This window comes from Lactuca sativa, chromosome 5 (genome assembly GCF_002870075.4).
Source record: "Lactuca sativa cultivar Salinas chromosome 5, Lsat_Salinas_v11, whole genome shotgun sequence".
Classification (NCBI taxonomy): Eukaryota; Viridiplantae; Streptophyta; class Magnoliopsida; order Asterales; family Asteraceae; genus Lactuca; species Lactuca sativa.
The window spans coordinates 277,602,801-277,629,661 of record NC_056627.2 but is presented as its reverse complement, the minus strand read 5'-3'; the positions used below and the strand labels follow the sequence as shown (position 1 = coordinate 277,629,661).

Genomic DNA, 26,861 nt, shown 5'->3' with positions numbered 1-26,861 from the left:
TGAAAGATAGAAGGAGAATGAGTGACTTTTTCATCAGTGTATGATTCCTCATCAAACTTCACATGAATGGATTCTTCAACACATTGCCTGTTCACATGAAAAACACGAAAAGCCTTTGAAATAGATGAGTACCCAACAAAAATACCTTAATCAGCCTTAGGTTCAAACTTGGATCTTGGGTCACGCTGATTTAAAATATAACAAATGCATCCGAACACATGAAAAAAGGATACATCTGGTTTTCGATCTTTCAGCATTTCATATGGAGTCTTCTTGTGAATCCTGTGAATTAGAGATCGATTCTGAGTAAAACATGATGTATTGACAGCTTCAGCCCAAAAATACATAGGAAGACCAGCATGAATCATCAAGGTTCTTCCTGCCTCAATCAGTGTTCTATTCCTTCGTTCAGCAACACCATTTTGCTGAGGAGTACGAGGAGCTGAGAAGTTTTGTCCAATTCCTTTATGATCACAAAATTCTTCAAGAGTTGAGTTTCAGAACTCAGTACCATGATCACTTCTTAGTTGCTTGACTTTAAGACCTGTCAGTGTCTCATTTTTATGAATCAGTGAGATAATTTCCTGTGCAGCATGACTTTTCTTCTTCAGGAAAACTACCCATGTAAATCGAGTGAACTCATCAACGACCACTAGAGTATACTTATTTCCACCTAGTGAACGAACAGGAATAGGTCCAAACAAGTCCATGTGGAGTAGATGAAAAAGGACTGATATACTGGAACATGACTTGGGTTTGAAAGATGACTTGGTTTGTTTTCCTTGTTCACAAGTTGAACACATCTTGTCTTTCACAACGCTGAATTTTGGGAGCCCTCTAACTAGGTCTTGATTGGATATCTTGGATAGATTCTTGAAGTTCAGATGAGAAAACCTTTTGTGCCAAATCCAGCTGAGATTCGTCTGAGACTTTGTAAAGAAACATTGCATCAGTGCCTTGTCACTTGAGAACATGTCAAGAACATATATATCATCTTTTCTACTTGCTGAGAGTACAATGTTCTTGTCAGTGTTTACAACTCTTCCTTCTTTCTTTGTAAAGTGAACTTCATAGTCAGCATCACACAACTGACTGATAGAAATAAGGTTGTGTTTGAGACCCTTAACATATGAAACATTTTGAAAAACCACGTTATTGCATTTGATGTTTCCATATCCCTTAGTGAACCCCTTTCCATTGTCTCCATAAGTAACTGCAGGACCAGTTTTCTTAACATAATCTTCCTGGAGAGACTTTGATCCTGTCATATGCCTTGAGCAACCACTGTCTAAGTACCAAAGATGCTCCTGACCCTGCAGTGCTGAGAAACTAGTTAGAACACACTGACCCATTCAAAGATGGGTCATTCACAAAGTTATTTGATAATAAATTATAACACTCCTTAGGAAGACAGTTTAAAGAGTTTGACTTAAGAGTCCATTTTTCATTCCTAACTTTAATATTTTCAGCTCTTGAGGATGATTTATCAAAAGAACATTCACTAATCTTGTGAGAGGAATCACCACATCTGTAACAAACTCTAGTTCCAAAGTTCTTCTTGGTGAGCAAATTTTTTGATTTAACACATTTTGATATGTAAGATTCACCAATAGAGCTTTGAGTCTTTTTGTTTATCACTGAGTTACGACTAAGTTCAGTGTCAGAAGGAATTTGATCAGTGTTAGGAGATGAACTATCAGTATCTGATTTTGACTCATTCACAGATGGATTGCAATCAGGGAAGTGCTTGAGTTGTTCATGAACAACATGAAACACTCCATTAGAGATAGGAAAAGCAATAATATTCTTAGTTAGAGGGGTTGGTCTAACAAGATGTGCAGGATAAGAGGTAGGATCAATTCCGGTAATTTCAACATTACACTCAGTAATACCATCAGAATTAATAGTACAATATTCATCAATTAAACTTTGATTAATAAAAGAGTTACTGGCAAACTTATTTTTGAAATTGTTTTTCATCTCATTCATGGAATAGACCTCAGATTCCTTTTCTTGTGATTTAAAAACTTTTTCAGCTTCTACAAAATTACCCCCAAGAATTTTTTCACAAGAATGTGGAATTTGAGCTGAAATAATATAATTGGCATTCTTATGAGATTTTGCCCAAGTGTGAAGCACAGTTTGTTCTTTGATCAAAAGATTTTTAACATCGTCAATTTCAGCAGACAAGGATGAATTTGACAAACTAGTAATTCTAAGATTTTCCTGAGTGGACTCAATAATGCTATTTTTCATGGATATATCAGTTTCAAGAAGATCAATTTGATTTTGCAAATTTCTTATGGTTTGATTCTTCTTAGAATTAATGACACCCAAATACTCAAACATTTTGATTTTTTCATTCATTGAATAGGAAACAAAGTTTTTAACTTGGTACATTGAAGAAGAGTCAATGTTGTGCTTCCTGGAATTTTCAGCATCAGACATATCAGTGTCAAAAGTACTTTTGTCTTTATCAGGAATATTCGGGTCCTCTATTTTGACCATGAGACACTTGACTTCATCATCTAATGACTCTTCATCAGTTTTCCATTTTTCTTCTTCAGCTACAAGCACTTTATGTTCCAAATTATCAGCTTTCAGCTTCTCAATCAGCTTGTTGTACTTCTGCTTCCAGTATTCATCTGAGCCTTGTTTCTTTTGTTTACAATCCTTTGCAAAATGATCAGTGCTCCCACAGTTAAAGCACTGAGCCTTCTCTTTCTTATCAACACCATGCCTTTTATCAGCTCCTGACCCTTTTGAGAACTTCCCACCAATCTTCTTTTGAAACTTTGAGAAGTTTCGACCTGATTTTTCAAAGGTCTTCACAATCAAAGTTGCACTAGCTACAACCTTTTCAAGATCATCAGTGTCAGTTTTAGATGAATCGGTGTCTGAATCACTTTCAGTGTCTGAGTCTGCCTCCAGCTTTTTGTTGGAGAACAAGGCTACAGAAGATTCACGCTGAGAATCCTTCATCAGTTCCTTTCTTTGAAGCTTGGATTCTTCATAGTATCGAAGATTTCCATAGAGACTTTGTAAGTCCATAGAGTTGATCTTCTCACTGTTTTTCAGCACATCAACATGATTCTCCCAACCTGCACCTAGAGAATCCAAAAACTTTTGCACTAGAACAGTTCTATGCTTCAACTGATCTAGTCTCCGAAGATCGTTAACAAGAGTATTGAATCTGTTAAAAGTTTGAGTCAAGGTTTCACCCTTCTTAGCAAAAAAATGTTCATACCTTCGGTTAAGATCATTTATTTGAGTAGCCTTGAATTCTTCAGTTCCTTCGAAAGATACAGTCAGAGTATCCATCATCTCTTTTGCTAAGATGCAATTTTGAACCAGCCCAAAGATGTTGTATGGCAACGAGTAGCTGATAGCGGCACGAGCACGAACATCTAAACCATGTTTTCTCTTTTCATCTGCCGTCCAGTTTTCTTTGGGAGTTTTCTTCATAGTGCCATCAGGAACATTATTTTTAAGAGGCTGATACATCGGAACATAAGGACCTTTTTCAACGATGTCCAGCATGTCTTCATCAACAGACGCCAAGGCATATAGAGCCTTTATTTTCCACATAGCAAAGTTAGTTTCATCGAAAGGGGGGATTTTAGCAGAAGGATGATTTGATGAGTTTGATGAAGAAGAAGATGAAGCCATTTGTTTGATAAAAGAAACCTGCTCTGATACCAATTGAAGAGGCCTTTAGATCAATCGAAATATCAAACAATGACTACAAATAAGAACAAGAGAAATTCATGAAGAAAAACTTTCACTAAGAAAGATAATCTCACAAAGAGATTATCGTGTGCACAAAGCGACGATTAGGGTTTGTGAAAGGCGTAAACATTCACAAACCTATACAAAACAATATATACTGTTATTCTAGACAATCCCTACAATTCAGGGATACGCTAGCTAATAAATCAAGATAACTAAGGAAACAGGATAAATACAAGATTTGTTACAACGCACTGAATAAACTAAACTATTACAAACTGAGCTGCTGATACGCTGGTGCTGACGCCGAGACATATGCTGACGCTGAGTCTGTTTTAAACATTATCATATTTCAAGGTTTGACCTTACAATAGTTCATTACCCTCCTGGATAATTATCTTTGTCACGTATACGCCACGTAAGTTATAATTTGCTACAGTCGTTCATATGTAAACCATTATAATAAATTTGTTGCCTACATGTATAAAAAAAAAGAATTTATTGAAATATGAACAAAATGAAAATATAATTAACCTAACAAATCAATTTTCCATTTAATTGTCACTTAAGGGATAATGACTTAAAAGGGTAACATATATTTTGGTTTATACACTTTTTTTTTCGTTGAACTTGTTGAACTGTTCAAATAACATCATTATGACCTGCTATAACAGGTTTAGCCGGTTTACGACATATTTGGCAGATCCTTGCGATACTCCGGTCAGCTTCTTCGGTAAAACTCTGGCCAATATGAGTTTTCAGGCGATTTCAAACCCATATTGAATTCCTTAATCGGATTTCCAAATGTTGCTCTTGAAGAGGACCCACTTTTTTCCCCAATCTTGAAAACTGTAAAGTCCAAAAGTAAAAAAAACATGGAGCTTAAAGAAGATGCATCAACCAAGAAACCCCAAAACAAACTCCCTTTAAAATCGAATTTACCCTTTGATTTCAGGTACGCCTACTCCTAAGACCACCATCGTGCATCATCTCCATCATGACAACCATATTAGACGCAACCAACCTGTTCATTGATTCCTGCTGGAGGGTGAAACACATACAATCAAGGGTTTTTCGAAGGAATCATATGGGTATAGGGGTTCGAGACCACCGAGTTTAGTGAGGGTTTCTTCCGGATTTGCAGATCTAATGAAGGATTTAGATTTGCACGTCTAATGAAGATTTGTGTGAGTATGTGGGTGCTCGATTGGTAAACTCAAGAGCTCAAACCTAGAAATCAATTATTCATCTTTATCTTCTTCTGTTAGATCTCAAGAACACATATCATTATTTCTCTATAAAAATGATTTTTGAGTGTCTTCAAGCTAAATCACGATATGAAGGCGAACGAAGTTCATGTTCTTCATCAACTTCGATTTTCCATTTTGTTCAAGAAAACAATTTGATTTTTGGGTTTGTCTTTATGTTCTTCATCAGATTTTTTTAATCTTCTTATGTTTAAACTCAAAAACATATATCATTATTTCTCTCTCTAAAAATGATTTTGAGTGTAGGGTGTTTGATCTTCAAGTTGAAGCATGATATGAAGACGACCGAAGTTCATGTTTTTCATCAACTTCGATTTTCCATTTCTATTCAAGAACACAACTTTGATTTTTGGGTTTGTCTTAATGTTCTTCATCAGATTTTTGGACTTATATTCTTGAGTTCATGTTTGTTGTAGATTTATGGGTTGGAGATGAAGTATTGTGTGTTTTGTGGATCTAAATATAAAAAATAAATTATTTTAGATTTATGGCTGGAGACTTGCCGGAGAAAACGACTGGAGTTTTGCCAGGGCTGCCAAATATTTTGGAAACCGTCTTAACCTCCGATAGCAAGTCATAAGGATATATTTTGAATAATTCAACAAGTTCAATGAGAAGATGTTAACAAAAAAGAATTTAGTGACTAAATATATATAAATAAAAAAATGCTATTATTTTAAATCATCATCCCATCAATTAAGTAAGAATAACATAATGGGAAAGAGACAATACACTATTTTCGTTCAAACTTTTGGTGGTAAAAAGACAAAATTGCAAGAATGGTCCCTGCGGTATATCGAAAATTGTCACTTTGGGCCAAACAGGTTTTGACTAGCACAAATGGTCCAAAAGTTTCCATTTTGTTGCTAGTTTGGTCCAGTTTGCTTTAATTTTTTTTTATAAAATGACGATTTTGCCCTTTTTTCTTTTTTCCTTTTTTGTTACAAAAATAAAAGAAGAAAAGAAAAAAGAAAAGAAAAAAATGTCCACACACACACTCTCTCTCTCTCTCTCTCTCACACACACACACACACACAGCTAAAAACACGAGATGGTCGTTTCTCTCCCTCTCTTCTTCCGACGAAGAAAAGAGGCTGCCGACCACCACCTTCGCAGCCCCTCCCCGCCCCCCTCCGGTCGTGTAGCACCAACAAACACCCATCCCTTTACCCACTGCTCCGTTGACCCTCTCGATCGATGGAAACCTCGTCGGAGACTTAACAGGCAAGAAGAAGGCAAGTAGACAAAGATCGGAAAGGCTCCAAGTGTATCCGATTTGCAGCGAAGGTGGTGTCAGAAGCTAGAAGGTTTTATGGATCCAGGAATGGTTTTTGAAGACGAAGATAGGAAATGCATCAAAACCCCCAAGGGTTTTCAACGTCAGCTTCACCGGAGCAACCATCGTCTTGGTCGTAACAACAGATGTGGATCAACGACGTCGTTCTTGCTAGGGTTTGCTAGAGTTCGTAGAGTCGGCGGCGGTGCTGGAACTCGAGCCATAGATGTTATCGTCGTTCTTGCTTCACCCCTTCAGAAACAAAGATCGAAGTTAGACTTTGTATACAGGCGGCGGCAAAACCCTTCTTGTCAATGACGGACATATGTCATCATCGTTCTCTCTTCACCACAGGCTGGTCTGGACTCGGTGGTGCTAAAAACACGAGGTTGAATAAACTCGAGCCAGAGCCACAGACGGGGGAATGACTCTAGCCAAACCCTTCTCGCCACTGACGAACAGATCTGGGGATTCGACGGTGAAATGGGTAGCACAAGAGAAGTCGGCATCAGAAAATGTTAGGGTTCCGATAAGAGGTTGTGATCCAACTGGCGGTGGTGGTTTGGCTACTGTGGTGGTATGGCAGTAATGAAGAGAGAGAGAGAGAGAGAGAGAGAGAGAGAGAGAGAGAGAGAGAGAGAGAGCATTTTTTTCTTTTATTTTTTATTTTTTCTTTTTGATTTATGTAATAAAAAAATTGAAAAAAGAAAATACAAAGGGCAAAATTGTCATTTTATAAAAAAATTAAAGCAGAATGGACCAAAGTAGCAACAAAATGAAAACTTTTGAACCATTTATGCTAATCAAAACGTGTTTGGCCCAAAATGATAATTTTCGATATACCACAGGGCTTATTTTTGCAATTTTGTCCGGTAAAAATGAAAAATAAAATTAGGATACGGAGCCCACAACAATCATATGTCATCCTATGTTGTCAAATCATATACATATCCTATTCGTGGACCTTTTTACCCATTAACTCATTCAATATATTGTCGCATCATATTTATATTCTTTTTGGAAGAATTGAATTGGTCTTCCCCTGTTCAATGACAACTACTAGTTTTGACTATGAACAAATATCACCGTCAAAATACTATTCTTTTAAAAAAATCAATTAGTCAATATTTATATAAAAATAAAGTAAGAGCCTTTAAAATTAATCAAAGATAGCGTATATTTGTGATTAAACAAGTTTAATATATTATTCGTTAAAACTTAAATCATACAAGTTAATTTTAGACTTAATGAACATTAACTAAATTAATAAACTATTAAATATTTGAGTGCACCTTTAAAATTTCATAATAGTGATAATATTTTTGACACAATATGACCACATCCTTGATCCTCCAAAAGAACGTTTCATTTATCATAGGGAAAATGATTTAGAAGAAAAACAATTTTTTATTTATGAAAACTATCATTAAATTTTAATTATTATACGTATTACTAGTAAATCTAATAAATATTCAAAAAAATATTACTGTTACCTTGTAATATTGCAAAATCTATAAGGGAAGCTGTTACATAGATATTGCATTGTGGAAAATGTCTTAAGAGAATCATAAATTTTTGCTATTTTTTTTGTACAAAAATACAATTAAACTTAATAAATTGTAAATAAGTAATCATCTTTTAACATATTACTATTAATTTCTTTTTGGTTAAGTTGGGCACCTCTCTCTCTCTCCACCATTTTAGCTAAGTTGAAAAATATGACGGCATCATTGGGACGAATTCCTGTGGCAACAACTTTGCCAATCAAGTGCATTATCACTCCTTCATCACTATGCCCACTTTGTTGCAAGGAGAAGAAAATTGTGAATCACCTTCTTGTCAACTATGAATACACACAGGTGGTCATTGAATGGATCCTAAGATGGTATGGTTCACAAAATAGAAAATTTCTCAAGTGGTCTGGATTTCATTGATCATGCAACATCTTGGGGCAACTGCCCAAAAAAGAAAACGAGATTGAGCACTGTTTTCTTTTGTTTGTTATGGAGCATCTGAAAGGCTAGAAACGGCAACATTTCCAAAAATATTGACGCCCCCTATAAGAATAGCTGATGATATAATCTCCGTGTCATACATTTGGTGGAAACACAAGAGTAATCTTGAGTGTGAAAGGTGGGTGAATTGGAGTTGTTCGCATTTTATTTACTAAACTCTATTATAAGTTTTGTTTTCTTTTGTTTCCGTGTCTTGTATCTTTCGTCGTGTTTTCTTTTGTTTCCTTGTCTTGTATCTTTCGTCGTCTGTGTTTTAGTTTTTCGCTAAGCTTGTTACTTTATAATATATTTTTTGTTTTAAAAAAAAACAAGATATTACCTTGGTTATCGAAATTTTTTTAAAAATTATAATAAATTTTGCTATTTATACAAAACTATTATTTAATTTAATAAATTATACAAAAATAACATTTTTGCACATATTAATATATTACCATTAAACTATTTTGCTAAGTTGGACATCTCTCTTTCTCATTCGATTATTTTCCCTATTGTTTTCTTACTTTTATCTAATCCCAACTTTAAATTCAAATTCTAAAACTTATGAAAAAAATTATAAACATGTTCAACAATTCAACATGATTTGTTATCAACACCTTTGAGCATTCATTTTCTCATCAAACCTATTGTGATTATAATAATATTTCCCTTGAAGTGTACACCTCTATTTTATATATATATATATATATATATATATATATATATATATATATATATATATATATATATATATATATATATATATATATATAGATATATATATATATACTAACTAGACTAAGAGATAGGAGTTTAAAATATAAAGATATACATATCTCTAATTATTATCGCTATACCCCCTCAAGCTGAGTAGTGGAGGTACTACACAAAGTTTGGTACAAAATTGTTCAAAAAGGGTCTATAAAGACTCTTGGTAAAGATATCGGCTAGTTGTTGATGAGTGGGAATGCACTTGGTGTGAAGTTTTCCAAAGGAAACAAGCTCTCTAACAAAGTGAAAATCAATGTCGATATGTTTGGCACGTTTGTGAGAAATATGATTTTGACTTAGAAATAATGCAATTATGTTGTCACATAACAAAGTAAGAACAATGAAAGGCAAAGCATGAAGCTCCTTAAGTAAGTGCATGCCCCAAATGATCTCAAAAGCAGTTTTTTCCATGGCTCGATATTTCAGACTCACAACTTGAGTGTGACATGATGGGTTGCTTCTTAGCACTATAAGAAACTAAATTTCTACTAAGGATCGAAAGTGTGTTGGATCCAAGAATTGAACTGCAACCGTGGTAAGCTTCTTAGTTGTAGACAAGGGAGTAGTAGTTGGCTTAGAATCCAACATACCTACTCTTGTGAGAATATCATGTGCATACTTGGCTTGAGTGCGAAAAAGACCAACATCAGTGTATGTGACTTCAAGACCTAGAAAATAGCTTAAGTTTCCAAGGTCTTTAGTAGCAAACTCATGATTCAACCGATGGATAAAGGAACAAATCAGAGCATGATCATTTCATGTTAGAATAATATCATTAACATAAACAAGGAGATAAAGTAAAGTGTACCCTTGTTTGAAAACAACAGAGATGTATCAGCACGACTGCAACTAAAACCCAAGTTAGTGAAGAAGGTGATGAAGTATTGAAACTAGGCCCATAGTGCCTGCTTAAAGGCCATAGAGTGCCTTTTTTAAGCGAGAAACATGTAAGGGATATTGCTCATTAATAAATCCGGGAAGTTACTCCTTAAACACACGTGTCAGTTAAATTACCATTAAGGAAAGTATTCTTGACATCTGATTGGTGCAGAGACCATTTTTGCATGACTTCTATGGAAAGAATTATACGAACTGTGGATGCTGATATGGAAAATTATACCCATTAACTTTTAAATTTATAAGCCTAACTAACTTAACTAATTAATGCACCTATAGGTAGTGTATCTAGTTGGATTATAAAATAGTTTAGGTAAGTCGGGTGTCGAACATAGGGAGCATAATTTAATTAATGAAACAATTACTAAAAGTTAAACTAAAATACAAACTTTAATTGGGGGGTTTTTACTGATTTTGCAAGATCAGAAGAATTTTAATCAAACAGTTTCCGAATATCACTATTAAGCTAAGCAAAGAAAATGAATTCAATTCAATATTAAAGATTACTTTCGTTAGATCCAAATTCCCTCTTTTCCCTATGGTTTATTTCTTACTAAATTACTATTGATGGCTACCAAACTATTATGTAACTAGTTATTATGATCAAATTCCTAGTTGTTACCAATTTATGACTTACTATGCTATGATCAAACACAAGTAAACACAAAATTGATATAAAGATGAATTTGGCTATGCACAATAAATCTAATACTTACTTTTTTTATGATCAAGTCATGCAACCAAGCACAAATTATGGATTAGTTATGCTCTCAAACACAATTAGATTTACTAATTTTAATTACATAATCTAAAATTTGTCCAACCCTAGCTCTAACAATCTAATGATCATACACCAATTAGTAATCAAGTTCATGCAAATAGAATGATCATATACCACACAAAACTTATGCCAAGGCAATCAAAGGCTAGAACTAAAACATGTAAGGTTTTGATTTATCAACACTAGAAAAACAAGCATAATTAATCATAAGTTTGAAATCAACACATAGTTTAAATGGTTCATCATCACCAATGAAAGTAAAAGGGTTTTAGCCCATAATCATAGTAGAATAACACATAAAATCAATGAAAATAAGACTAGACATGATTAAAGCTAGCAAACAGAAAGATTTAATGTTGCTTTCTTGTAGATCTCTTCAACCATTAAGCTCCAATTTAATTATGATCCTCCAAGGGTTTTCTAAAGGGTATCTGCCGCAACTCTTCTCTAGAAAATCGAACAGAAGTCTCTCCATTCGACTTAATTTTCAAAATTTATAGTTTCCATAATTCTGCCTCCCACCTCATGGTGATTAGGCTCCATGACATGGCAATCTTGTTCCACACGTATTCCCTAAGGCAGCTTCAATGATCAAAAATATTATACTCACCAGGACTGGCAGGAATTCCCCACACCATGGGATTTAGATTTCTTGACTTCTTTGACTTCGTTTGACTTAGCCCACTCTTTCCTGCTTCCAACTCTGCATTTGCTTCCTTTTCATCTCGATCATGTCTTTTCTGCTACAGAAACATATTTTAAACATATTAAGTACCTTTTGTCCTAAAATAAGCACGATGGAACCATTAGAACAAAATTTATATCATTCAATGGAACCATTAGAACAAAATTTACCAGGACAACCAGAGTAAATGTATAAGAGTAGTCAAACCTTGGGACTTGAGTGAATCCTTGAGACATGAGTCAAGATTTATATCATTCAATGGAACCATTAGAACAAAATTTGGTACGAAAATCCATTTTGATCAAACCACAGTGTTGTTTAGAGGTATTGGACTGAAATCCTAAGTGTCCTTAGATCGTAAATCCAAAATTTCTTCTTCCATTACCATTAACCAATGGGGGTGTTTTATAGCAGATGTAAAACATTTAGGAATATGAGAGGAAAGAAGAGAATGAAAGAGACTCAGTTTTTCGAGTGATGTAAAGTCGTCAAAATGTTTTGGTTTGAAGATACCTGAGCGAGATTGAGTTACCATAGGGTGATCTGATGTGGGAACTGGTGGTTAACAATGTTGTGAGGGAAACGGTGAAGGTGACGACTGTGGTGGAGTGGGTTTAGCAAAAGCAATAGAGGGATGATTTCAGCAACCGAATCCTCGGGACATAACGAGTAGGGCGGAGACACTGTACTTGGCGATGAGATGATGGGTTGATGAGTTTATATCTTGGCGATGGGCTCAGGAGCTGCTTGTAATTGTTACATTTATTATGTAGGTAATTTACATTTTTGACCGTTATATATGAAATTTGTTGCAAAATCGGTCCCTTGGGCAGTTAAGTGGAAGACACACCTTTTGGGGGTACGTTGGGCATACATTTATGTACGCTAGGCATACTAGGAAAAAAATTAAACCCTAAATTTTAGGGTTTGGACCCTATTGAAGTAACCTTATCTTATTTATACCACTTTATTCATCAGCCTCCATCCCCCCTCTACGTCCCTAACAAACCCTAATATCCATTTGTGGTGTTTTTAGCTCATTTTGGTGTTTGGTGTCCACTTTTGAAGGAAGGAAGCCATTGGAAAGCAAGGAAGGAGCTCTAAGCTTTGTAGATCTGATTTTTACACTTATTGAGCAACCCCCACGATATATAAAGTTATAAACTTGATGATTATCTCTCTAGATATTGCTAGTTGTAGAATTTAAGTGCTTTTAGTCTTATATTCTTGGTCTATGTGAGTGTGGACTACTCTAGATCAAATGAGTTGTCCTTTCGGACGTTTTAGAGTGTTTAGAATTATAAAAATGGGATCTTGGTCCTTCTTTTTCTTCCATGCAAAGGTTATGATATGTTAATAAGTTAAGAAGCTAGGGTTTTAAGATTTGGACACTTTTTAATCATGCAAAGTTACAAAGTTAGAAACTTTAAGACTTAGAATGTTGTTTGGGACTAGAACTGAGTTTTGGACGAAAGGAATTAAGGGAGTAAGGACTTAATAAGAAAGATGGAATTTTGGCCGAGTATGTTGGGCGTACTTCTGAGTATGCAGCGCAGACTCTTTTGAGGCCCTTTTTTTTGGATCTTGAGTACGCTATGCGTACATACTGAGTATGAAGTGCATACTCAGTCTAGAGTTGATTTTTTTTTGACTTTTGATCGAGTTTGAACTAGGAGTATTTTGGGTATTTTGTGCTATGGTTTGAGATTTGGTTACTGTTTGTTGTATAGGTGACGTGTAGAGTTAGTATTCTGAGCAGCGTGTTGTTCAGATATTTTATCACTCTGTGAGGTGAGTTTTCCTTACTGTACTTATGGGTCGAAGGCACTAATGTCGGCCCACTACGTTATGTATCCTAAAATATAGATTATTGTTATGTTGTAGAGATCTATTAGATTTGTATCCTGGTATATAGGATGTTGCTATGCGGTAGTGATCTGTACATCTGCCTGTTTGTCTGTTGACTGTTTATATGTTTCATATGTCGACATAGTACGGTTTTGGGTTGAGGCTTTACTGCTATGTGCATAAGCCTATAAACCGGGGCATTCCAGTCTGATGACTGATTAGGCTAGGGTATTCCAGTCCGATGGCTGATTGGGCCCATTGCGTATTAGCATTCCAATTCGATGATTGATTGTGCCGGGGTAATCCAATCTAATAACTGATTGGGCATGGGGGTAATCCAACCTGATGGCTGTGGACTCGAGGGTATTCCAGTCTGATGACTGATTGAACCCAACATATATGATTGTATATGTTATGTTCTGTGGCGTACTGTGGGGGAACTCACTAAGCTTTGGTTTACAGATTAAGTTTTATGTTTTAGGTACTTCAAATGATCGTGGGAAAGCAAAGGCGTGATTATATGCATCCTTTGGTGCCATGTTTTGGAGATGTTATGCTACATTGATTTTGGAACACTTGTACTTGATCTTGGGTTTTTATAACTTAGGTTTGATTGAAAACAATGATTTCTCTTAAATAAAAAAAAAAAAATTTTATTGTGATTTTGGGATGTTATAGGTCCGGTGATAAAAGATGAGAAATCGATTCATGAAATGATGCAAAAATGAGTGCAACTACGTCAGATACTAGGATGGATTTCACTTTTATTTTTATAATAATAATTATGATATTTTGTTTTATAAAAATGATTATTTTGCTAGTCCTTGTAGTGGAGTATATGGAAGTATTGGTTGTGTTGGCAACACTAATAATCTAATGTTAAATGTTGGTTTTTATAATGGTGTATTGGATAAATTACGCGTGTGGCATTTTCGTCTTAGCCATATAAACAAGAAGCACAACGCCAAGCTCCAAAAGAATGGGATCTTGGAATCATTTAATCTAGACTAGAATGATGTATGCGAGTGTTGCTTTCTTGTCAAGATAACAAAGGTTCCGTTCACACGAAAATGTGAAAGAGGCAAGGATATGTTGGATCTAATCCACACCAATGCATGTGAACCGTTGAGATCAGCCACTAGGCATGGTGAAAAATACTTTTTGTAATTTACTAATCATTTTATTAAATATGGGTATGCTTAATTAATGAGGAATCAGTCAAAACCCTTTGAAGGGTTCAAATAATTCCAAAAGGGAGTTGAAAACCATATGGGCAAAAAGATCAAGATACTTCAATCTGATAAGGGTGGAGAATACTCGAGTCTTGAATTCATTGATCATTTGAAGGATTGTAGAATCGTTTAACAATCACCTCCCAAAACACTAAAATTTAATGGTTTTGTTGAGAGAAGAAAACAAACACGAGGGTCAACGGGTGGTAGTTCGAATCCCGTGGGGGATGTATGTGTGATTGTGGGTATGGGCTGGTTGAGTCGCTTCAGTGCCATGATCGACTGCAAGGGTCAGCGAGTGGTAGTTCAAACCCCAAGTTGGGGAGAACTGGTTATCTACAACGAGGACACCAGATTAGGTTCAAGGTTTTGCTTAGCTGCCAGGGCTCGACAGTATATTCAGCATGAGTGTGCGGGTTATTTGGCTTATGTGGTGGATACGCGGGTCAGGGATCAGGTTTCGGTTTCAGGCACTCCGGAGGAGTTACCCGGAGTGCCTCCGGAGAGGCAGGTAGAATTCAGGATCGATTTAGTGCTAGGTGCGGCCCCTATCGGCAAGGCGTTGTACCGATTGGCAATACCCGAGATGTAGGAGCTGTCATCTCAGCTGTAGGAACTGTTGGGCAAGCAATTCATCCATCCGAGCAGTTTTTCGTGGGGAGCACCGATACTCTTTGTCAGAAAGAAGGATGGTTCACACCGGATGTGCATTAATTACCGGGAGTTGAACAAGTTAACGGTGAAGAACCATTATCCACTCCTGAGGATAGATGATCTTTTTGATCAGTTGCAGGGAGCATCTTGGTTATCCAAGATATACCTAATGTCCGGATACCATCAGGTCAGGGTTAGGGAGGAGGTAATTGATAAGACCGCGTTCCAGACTCGTTATGGACATTACGAGTTCGTGATGATTCCGTTTGGGCACACCAACGTGCTAGCAGTGTTTATGGACCTGATGAATCGGGTGTGTATACCAATGCTCGATAGCTTGGTCATTGTGTTTATAGACGACATCTTGGTGTACCCAAAGACCAAGGAGCAGCACGAGGAGCATCTTCATGAGCTATTGGGAGTTTTGAGGCGAGAACGGCTGTATGCAAAGTTCTCGTAGTGCAAGTTTTGGTTACGAGAGGTCCAGTTCCTTGGACACCTCATTAACCAGGAGGGGATCTTGGTCGACCTGGCCAAGATTGAGGCAGTTATGCAGTGGGAGGTTCCAAAATCTCCCTCGGATATCAAGAGCTTCTTGGGATTGGCAGGGTACTACCAAAGATTCATACAAGATGTCTCCAAGATTACAGTACCCCTCACTTGTCTGACGGGGAAGGGGGTGGATTTACAGTGGGGCCCTGAGAAGCAGACCACATTCGAGACTCTGAGACAGCGACTTTGCGAGGCGCCAATGTTGACACTCCCTGAGGGAGTTAAGGATTTTATGATGCATCGATCACGAGATTGGGAGTAGTCCTCATGCAGAGGGGATGGGTGATAGCCTATGCTTCGCATCAGCTGAAGCCGCACGAGACGAGATATCCCACAGACGATCTTGAGTTGGGAGTGGTAGTGTTCGCTCTCAAGATCTAGAGATATTACATCTATGGGGTCCGCTTTACCACATATACTGACCACAAGAGTCTGAGGCAAATCATTGATCAGGCGAACCTGAACATGAGACAGAGCAGGTGGCTGGACGTAGTAAAGGATTATGATTACAAGATCCTTTACCATCCTGGTAAAGCAAATGTGGTTGCAAACGTTCTGAGCCACAAGTCGGCTGGATCTTTTTTTCCAGCTACATGTATGAGGATATATGTAGATTCTCCACTCATGAGCTTGATTAGGGAAGCTCAGGTTGAGGGTATACAACAGGAGAATTGGAAGCTTGAGAGGACCAGGGTCGAGAACACCCGATTTGTGCAGGATAGTTGTGGGTTGTTGACTCGTTGCGGTCGGGTCTGGGTTCCGATGTCTGGTGGTCAAACAGATCGTTCTGGAGGAGGCTCATAAGTCTAACTTCTCTATTCACCCGGGGCCACCAAGATGTTCCGAAATCTACGACTAAGTTACTGGTGGCCATGCATGAAGAGGGAGATCGCATGGTACGTTGAAAGGTGCTTGACCTGCCGGATAGTCAAGGCTGAGCATCAGAGGCCGCATGGCCAGCTGCAGCCTCTGGAGATTCCCATGTGGAAATGGGAGCAGATTATGATAGATTTTATCACCAAGCTACTGAGGACGGCAAGGGGCTTCGATGCTCTTTGGTTCATCGTGGATCGATTGACCAATAGCGCCCATTTTCTAGCGATATAGGAGAGCTCGTTGGCCGAGAAGTTGGCCGACATATATATCCACGAGATCGTTGCTAGCCATGAGGTACTGGTCTCTATTGTATTAGACCATGATGTTCGATTCACCTCCTGTTTCTGGCAGAAGTCCCACGAGGAACTAGGCACAAGGCTGCATTTTAGTACAGCCTATCATCCACAGATAGATGGCCAGAGTGAGCGGACCATACAAACTCTCGAGGATATGCTGAGAGCCTGCATCATTGACTTCGGTGGGAGTTGGGACTCCTACCTACCCCTTGCAAAGTTCTCCTAAAACAACAACTTTCATTCCAGTATTGGTGCCCCTCCATATGAACTGTTGTATGGACGAAGATGTCGCACCCCAGTTTACTGAGGTGAGGTTGGTCACAGGGTGATGGGACGGACAGAGGTAGTTTTGTAGACTACCGAGAGGATTCAACAGATCAGACAGTGGCTGCAGACTACTCAAAGTCGGCAGAAGAGTTACGCCGACCAGCACCGATCTGAGATGGAGTTTCAGGTTGGCGACATGGTACTACTGAGGGTGTCACCCTATAATGGAGTGATTCGCTTCAGAAAGAGGGGGAAGTTGGGTCCCTGATACATTGGACCCTTTAGGGTTATTACCAGGGTTGGCAAAGTGGCATATATATTGGAGCTCCCGGAGGAACTCAGTCAGATTCACAACACTTTTCACGTCTCGCAATTACAGAAGTGCATACTAGATGAGGAGGCAGTGGTGTCATTATATGACATTCAGGTCGATGAGTGCCTGAATTACGAGGCCAGTGGCCATTCTGGAGAGGAAGGTGAAGGTTCTACCGAAAAAGGAGGTAGCTTTAGTAAAGGTACATCGGGAGCACCGAAGGGGATCTGAGTGGATTTGGGAGTCGGAGGCCGAGATGCGGGAGCATTACCCGGATCTGTTTGTTGCAGCAGACTTCGAGGACGAAGTCTAGTCTAAGTGGGGGAGAATTGTAACACCCTGACTCCCAGGTATAAATTTTAAAATCTTTTATATTCATATTTATAGACCTACTCGACGAGTTGAATGCCCCAACTCGTTGTGTAGAGACTGATCAGGCCGCGTGGTTTATGGAACCTACTCAACGAGTTTAAGGACCCGAAATCGACGAGTAGAGGTTGTGCACGAAAACCCTAATTTTTAGGGTTTGCACCCAATTTAGAGGACCTTAAGTCCTCCTTCCAGGCCTCCTTACCACCTTTTCATCGTCCCCTTACCAGAGAAAACCCTAATCTACCTGTTGTGTGAGTGTGTGAGCTTGGAAGTCATTTTGGGTGCTCTTTTGAAAGGAAACTTGAAGGTTGAGGAGCTTGGATCAAGACGAAGGCTGTAGATCCGTTATCTACTTTGTATTGGCAACCAATCTGAGGTACAAAGCTAATACCTTGACTTCTCATTGATTAGATCTTCCCTTGTGAAAGAAATGGTCATTTCTAGTGCAAAATGGAGTCACTTTCGGGTTTCATCTTGTCACAAGGACATGGTTTCAGATCTGGACTCCTCCATAGTTATAAAGTCATCGAATTTATCAAGCTGTGGCCCTTCTCCATACTATAAACTTCTTCTTATACTTAGTTTTGGTGTTTTAAGCATTTTGAGGCCTTGCATACACACAAACTTAGAAACTTTACGTGGTAACTTCACCTTAGAAAGCTAGATCTTGAGTTTGGAGCTATGAACTCGAATGGAATGAGCTGAATGCGAAATGGCTGAAGGATCTCGACAAGTTGCATAGTCAAATAGATGAGTTGGATGAGGGTTTCCAACTTTCTGGATTCTGCATGAACTCGGCGAGTTAGCGAGATGTCGACGAGTTGGTTAGGGTTTTCTTGATAATCTTGGTAACTCGGCGAGTTGACTAGGGTTTTCGTGAATTTTTGAGTTCTAAAGGAACTCCACGAGTCTGTAAGCTGCACTCGACGAGTTGGGTCAACATGGACTGTTGAACTTGACCGTTGACATTGACTTTTACCAAGGGTTGACCAACTTTGACTTCTGAGGGTATTTTGGTAATTTATGAAATTGGATCAATGGTGGTTGTAGGTTTTGGTGTTTGGAGCCGTGTTTTCGGAGTTTAAAATTTTCAGTTATGTTCGTAATTGTGAGGTGAGTTGTCCTCACTATACTAACAAGGTCGAAGGCACCAATGTCGGCCCTTTTTGGATTGTTATCCTGGTTATTGCATAATGATATGCTTAGTGACCTGTTAGGTCGGTATCCTGGTATATAGTATTATGCTACGTTAGTGACCTGTTAGGATGGTATCCTGGTATATAGGATGATGCTATGGTTAGTGATATGTTAGATCGGTTTGACTGTTTGTACATGCTAGCTAGCATTTGATATATATATATATATATATATATATATATATATATATATATGTATGTATGTATGTATGTATGTATGTATGTATGCATGTATGTATGAATGTATGTATGTATGTATGTATGTATGTATTGATTGTATGTTTGGGGTTGGGTTGAGGCGGACCTTCTTTGTGCTAAAGGCCAACATACCTAGGGCGGCCCAGATAGACTGCAGGCCCAATGGGGCATATCAATTAGGCAGATGGCCCGAAGAACGGTCCAGACAGGCTGAAGGTCGGGTAGGGCGGACCAGACATGTTAAAGGTTCTGAGAGTGGGCCAGAAAAACTGAACGCCCGGTGAGGGTGGTCCAGTCATACTGTAGACTCTATATGCATGATGTTTATTATGATAGGTTATGGTTTGTATGGAGTTGGTATTTTGGGGGAACTCACTAAGCTTCGGGCTTACAGTTTTGGATTTTGTTTTAGGTACTTCGGATGATCGCGGGAAGGCGAAGGTTTAATCGTGCACCTCCTCGCATTTTATGATTTTGATTTCTGGGATACTCTGATATGAAACTATTTTGAAAACATTTTGTAATAAATAATAGTTTTTGGATGTTTGAAAAAGTTTTAAATTTTCATGAATTTTATGGATGTTACAGTATTACTTCATGAGCTATCCTCAAAAGTATTTTGGATACTTATTCTATAATTCTTCTAAGAACAAAGTGTTTGTGTCTCAAAGGGGATTCTTCCTTGAGAGTGAGATCATGTCCAAAGAAGCTAGTGAGAGCCTAATTAATGAATCTTGAAGAGATAAGAGTCAAACAAAGAAGAACCTATAGTTGAAACTAGCACTCAACTCGAGGTTTATCAACTTATTGAGAAAACTGACATAATTGCAACTCCTTCCCATTGCAGATTTATTAGAGTACATATTTATTTTGAGTTTTGTTGTTTCCATATTGAAGCAGAAGGATACGTGCTAATCAAGATCATATACTTGCTATTATGGATAAACCATCTAATTATAAGGAAGCGATGTGAGGCTCCAAAGATGCTAAATGGAAGGAGAGTATTAAAAGTGAAATTCAGTCCATGTATGATTACACAGTTTGGAATTTGGTTGACCATACAACCAGGTGCAAGTTGATATCTAAGAAGAAGACATACATGGATGGGAACGTGCACACATTTAAAGCTAGGTTAGTTACGAAGGGTTACATTCCAACTCAAGGAATTAATTATGAGGAAACCTTCTCACTAGTTTCCAGGATGAAGTATATTAGAATATTTCTTGCTATAGATGCTTCCTTTGATTATGAAATATGGCAAATGGGTGTGATGATGTCTTTTCTTATTGGGAAATTAATGGAGGATGAGATGGGTTTTGAGCACTACAACAATCTTATGGTGTACATGCAACCCTAATGCTTTGGATCTAGGTTTTTCTCAAGTTATACATGAAAATAATGATCCAAAGCATAAACCCTAAAACTAGCATGTTGTTTTCAAAATCCATAACATAAAAAAGATAAGAAGAATACCTTTCACTTGTAGCTAGTTGATCTTGACCTTCAAGAGCTTAGAGCCTCAATTGCTGCACCTCTAATGAGTCAGAAGCACCAAGTAGCAATGGAAGAATATGAGAGAGAAGTGAGAGACTCTAAAATCGACTAGGGTTCTTTATGAATGCATAAGTTCGATTTTTTAGGAAATGGGATTCCTTTTATAGTCGAGGCTCCTAGGGTTTTCAGCTTGGAAACCCTAATTCCCTTACTTAGGCCCTAAGCAGCATACGGACCTCCACATGAAAGGTTTTGGACAAAATCTTTATGGATTCTCATAGATTTTTCGTCCACCACTTATCAATATGGTCCATTAGCCCAAACTACAACCATCACTGATTTACATAATCAGTCCCCGTTATTTTAATCAGTCTCTTTTGATCACTAAATTAATTCCAAATTAATTCTTGATCAATACTGATTAAATAATATGATTTCTCAATTAATATATTATTCTTATAATATATTAATAAATCATAATCAACCTCTTTCTACATAATTCATCTTATCAAATTGCTATGGTGAAGGCAACCCAAAAGGACCATGTTACTATCGGGACAAGTACATACCAATTATAGTCACTACTAGAATATATGCCTTTAATGGCGTGCAAACAATGACACACAGTGATTTACGATACGCAAAAGTGTGTGTTCTAAAAATAACGTCATCTATCCTAAAATCTGAAGGATTCAAGACACGCATTTTTGCGTGCCTTTAAATTGGTGTCCAAATAATAATAATAAAAAAACGCGGAGGGCACCCATCATGAAAGTGTGTCGTGTATGCATGTCACTTCTTAATTCTTAAAATAAACATGTGTCCCATTGTTTATCTTATCAAAAAATCGCAGGGACCATCATCTAGGGCTTTTTTCCAAGAAGAAACGAAACGGGATAGCTCTCTGCAAGATTCGCTACCTCCGCTCACCCTACCTGTCGGCGACCTTGGTTCTTATATCTTCCCGATTTTTTGCGTTCTTCTTTCAGAAATTTAATTGAACAAGATCTTGTGCCAGGCAGTTAATCTAACAATGGCAACGTTTTGATTTTAATCTCGAAATACATTAAAGATTCCTACTCATGTAGCTACTACAAGATTCCCACTCAGGTACTTACCTTCCTCTCTTCCATCACCCACCACAAATGGTTCTTCGAACACTAGTCAGTAGTGGGAAAACCGAGGTCGATTCTCCAGGGTTCAGCAACAAATTTGTGAACAACATATTATGGCGCTTTGAAGCAATCGACGTGAGCAGCGGTCGTGAATAGAAGACGTGAACATCAGTCGTTTCCTTCTTTCAACGTTTCCATCTTTTAGTCTTCACAAATAGACAAAGGGTCTCCACAATCAAGTATTTTCATCTTCGTCTTCGCTTTGGTGTAGAGAGCGATAGATATTACGTTCAAAAAATCGACTTGCAAAACCTATTGATCAAAAAAAAGGGAGACAAAGGAACTATACCGTTTTTATGGAACTACAAGGATTTTTTGGTCGACACAAACCACCGGTTCGGGAAAACCCCTAGATTTATTGTTCCACTCATCTAGATACTCCATCAAAAAAACGTTTGTTAAAACTCACCAGGTACCTCCTATTAATGATTAATCGTTGGAATCCTAAGTCAGGTATGTATCTGTTGTCGATTCAATTTTCAAAATCTCAAATCCGATAATCTCTACCCCTTTGTGTTTATCTTGGCCACGTCCCTGCTATGATTACATTTTGAAACCCCCAGTTCTGCCAATCTTGAGTTCTTGACCATAAATATACCGCCATCTCAGCCTCTCTTTTTATCTTATTCAATTTCACCACTTTGCTGTGTAACATGGTCTAGATGCATTTCAATAATTTATTCATAGGGTTGTACACTATAATTATTGGTTTTGTAGGGAACCTTTGTTGAAGGTATAAAGGAAGAAGTTGTGTTATCTCCTGCTCATACCCTTTCTCTAATTGCAGCAGGAGAAGGTTTGTCTTTTCTATGTTTTACTCATACATTTAATCATTTTATAGGTTATATTATGAAATAGTTTTTACCCATTATTAGTTAACATTTTTTTACATGATGATCTATTTATTTAATAAATGTAATTGATCTTCCATTCTTGTGATCTTTACTATCACCGAGCACAGACATGTCGGTTCAACAAACTTTAATTTGCTCAGCAGCAGAAGTCACACAATATTTACATTGGTAACTTTCTGATTGGATAAAAATAATTCATTTTTTGGGTTAAATTTCTTTTGTTAATTTTTTTTACCTTCCAACAGACAATAGAGAGTAGCCTTGTGGTGAAAATGGTGATGGTGGGGATGTTAACTTGTCACAATTGGTATGCATCTGAATTAGCCTAAATAATTTATAGTTATTCACTTGTTGACTTTTTAATTTTTTTAAATTTCATCTCAAATTGCAGAACCTTGTAGATTTAGCAGGTTCTGAGAGCTCAAAAGCTGAGACTACAGGTGTTCGTAGAAAAGAAGGATCTTATATAAATAAAAGTCTGCTAACCCTTGGAACTGTGAGGCCTCAATCATTGCCATTATTTTATCAGTGTAATAGTTTGCTCTACAAACAAATATCTACTTTTAGTCATGTTAATTGTCACAAAGGAAAATAAATAGGTACCATTATGAATAAATTTATCTTGCCATTTATATTTCTTTTAGCATTTATTAATTCAAAATTGTCACAGGTTATATCAAAATTAACAGATGCAAGATCAGCTCATGTGCCATATAGGGACTCAAAGTTAACTAGGCTCCTTCAATCTTCATTAAGTGGACATGGAAGAGTATTTGTAAGTTTTGCATATAAGTTTCAAAATTTAAATAAACAACATTATGAAATATGAACAAATAATAATATTTATTTGCATCCTTTTTTTAGCTTATTTGCACTGTTACTCCCTCATCAAGCAATTCAGAGGAGACACATAATAGATTAAAGTTCGCACATCGTGCAAAACATATAGAAATTCAAACAGCACAAAATAAGGTATGCCATTACACATTAAATTTAATCTTTGGTGCTTCAAAGTAATTTTGTGACACCATTTTAATTTTGCAGATAATTGATGAGAAATCGCTTATAAAGAAATACCAAAATGAAATTCAATTATTAAAGGAGGAGCTAGAACATTTGAAGGGTGTCATTGTGGTAATTCTACAGTTAAAGGATAATACCGGAGGAGATGATATCTTTCTTCTTAAACAAAAGGTATACTTTTGGTTTCTATTAAAATATTTGTGTTAATTTTGAACATCATTTGTGATTGTGTGATGTGTTGTAATTTGTAAAGCTAGAAGATGGTCAAATGAAGTTGCAATCAAGATTGGAGCAAGAAGAAGAAGCTAAAGCTGCTTTGTTAAGCCGAATACAAAGGTTGACCAAATTAATCTTAGTCTCCACAAAGTCAACTCCTGCCTCTAGATTTTCTCATTGCCCAAATTTACGAAGACGCCATTCCTTTGGGGAAGAAGAGGTAACTCAACTTTCTTGATTTGTAGCCTCCTTAAATGTCATACATAACGATGGAATGGAATTACAAAAATAAGATATATATATATATATATATATATATATATATATATATATATATATATATATATATATATATATATATATATATTGCCAAACATCATGCTTATGTTTTTCTAAAATCTAACTTCATTCAATTGCCAGCTGGCATATCTTCCACATCGAAAACGTGACTTAATTTTGGAAGATGAAGACACTGAGTTATATGTTTCACTTGATGGAAGTGTGGAAAATAATGACAATGCATTGAATGAAGAGAAAAAGACCAAAAAACCTGGACTACTCAACTGGTTGAAACCACAGGTCGGTTGCTCTTGCTTTATTTATTTATTATTTGTTTGAATTTTGAAATCATTATTTTTTTTTCTTTTATTAGAAACGTGACAGTATATCTGGGGCTAGTGATAGATCAAGTGGTGCAAAGTCTATGAGTACACCTTTAACTCCCCTAATAGATAATCATCTTCATAATCTTCCTATTGAATCCAGACATTCTAACTCTTTGCAAACAGAAACCAGATATTCTGAATTCTCATCAGGGGCCAGATTAGATCAAGAAATTAACAATGAGGATACTTTTTTGCAACAAGAAAGTTCTCTAGTAAGCATTGTTTTTGCCTTCAATTTCTTTATCAATATTGTCAACATACTTACGTTTCTTCAACAATAATAGCAATGTGTAACAAATAAAGTGCATTACCTATTTATATTGGTAGCAAGAGTGAAGTGGGTTGCTATTCTTTGTAGCAAATAGTATATGTAGTTTTTTAGAACTATCTTTGTATGTGATTGACAGATCAGCATAAAGACAATTAACCAAATTGACCTCCTTAGAGAGCAGCAAAAGATTTTGTCTAAGGAGATTGCAATCCATTTAAGTGCTCTAAAGCGATTGTCACCTGAGGCTGCAAGTGAGAGGGAATTTATAAATGTAATAACTTATTTTTTATAAAATACAAAATTGATATTGGTGTTTATATACTTATTAAAATCATTACATGATATGACAGGTGGAGATTAACCGATTAAATGAACAAATCGAACTGAAAAATGATAAATTAAACTCCTCCAAGACACTAAAATCTTTTCTAATTGGATAACTATACAAGCCCTTCATAGTCAAACAAAGAATTTCACCACCATAGTGGCAATCTTGGATGCCAACACATTATTTGGTTTAAGAAAACAATGGAACACATAAGTCCCTCAAGAAATCGAAGAAACCATTGAAGAGCTTGTTGCAGAGTCAAGAAAAGATGGAGAAACAACAAATCATGACAAAAAAAAAAGATTAACAAACAAACCAGTATTAGAAGTGGGAGCAGGGGCAACAGCAGTGTCAGGAGCTTCATCTCTTTCTAAAGTCCCAGCATCAACTTTTATAAAAGTTGTCACCTTTAAAGTTCCTGCATCTCTAAAACTCATAATAACACAGACTTAAAAGCTTGTTTTCATTTCAATCAGCAAGATTCTTGGTCCTTCAAAAGTTATTGCTCCTAGTTTCTTCAATTTTGGAATAAAAACTACATCTTCCATGAAAGCAGCTGCTTCTGCTGAGAAGATAAGAACTGTGGTTGTGGTTCACAGTGTGATAGCATCTGCTGAAAAGCCAAGTCTTTCAGCAATGAGAACAACTTTTTATGAGATTATGAGGAAAAGACGAGTTCGCCCTATTGGTGTGCTTCCATGGGTTACATTTGGATGCAGTGTGGCTACATGTTTAAGTTTGCTTTTATATGGTGATAGAATTGAATGTGTTGTTGAATCTCTTCCTTCAGCTCCTTCAACTGCTAGTTTGGGTCGTGGGATTGAAAGCTTGCATCAAGCATCATAAGCAGTAAAACAAATGGAAAGCTTCAGGATACAAAAATCTATTGAGTCGCTTGTCAATAGGTTTAAAAAATGGAATCTTGCCTCTTGAAGTAAGATTTTGTACTTCTTTCTTTGGTTATATAAAAGTATGCATTCTTACTCTTCCTTTTAGTTATGCAGGCTATGAAAAAATATGGTATGGTGGAGAATGCATATGTTTTTTCAGCTTTTGAGATTGCCAAAAGACAATAGAATATCTGTTGTCAAATAGTCAACTGCACTCAGGTTTTTCTCTAACTTTCTAAATTTCAAATTTTGTAAAATGTTGTGTATATTAGCTTCTTTAGTAATTGTTGTATTGTGATCAATCTTTTTGATGTGCGTGTAGCTTTCTTGCTTAAGGACAAAACAAACAGTCTTGAAATTTAAACTTTGACTTGTGAGTGATATAATTATTTCAAATTGTCAATCACGGTTCTCATAAAACAATAAACTTTTATGCAATAGAAAACCAAGTTGTTGACAATATACTAGATCTTCAAACAATAAACTTTTATGCAATAGAAAACCAAGTCTGAATATTGAATAAGGTAATTTCCAATTGCAAAGAAATGAACATTAAACACTGTTTTGAAAACCGGACCGGACCGGCCGGTTCAACCGGGAACCGGTCACAGATCCAGTTCTGCATGTCCAAAAAACCGTTTGTTATTAAACCGGTTAAAAATCGGACGGTTCAATGAAAACCGGTTAAAACCGGAGTGGTTGAACCAATAAGAACCAGCTTATGTATACCAAAATGGCAT

The 26,861-nt window shown here is 36.8% G+C and overlaps 1 pseudogene; it reads left to right on the top strand.

The window, feature by feature from the left end:
- The first annotated feature begins 6,697 nt into the window (after positions 1-6,697).
- Positions 6,698-26,164, top strand: LOC111904504 (kinesin-like protein KIN-7K, chloroplastic; annotated as a pseudogene).
- The last annotated feature ends 697 nt before the right edge of the window (positions 26,165-26,861 follow it).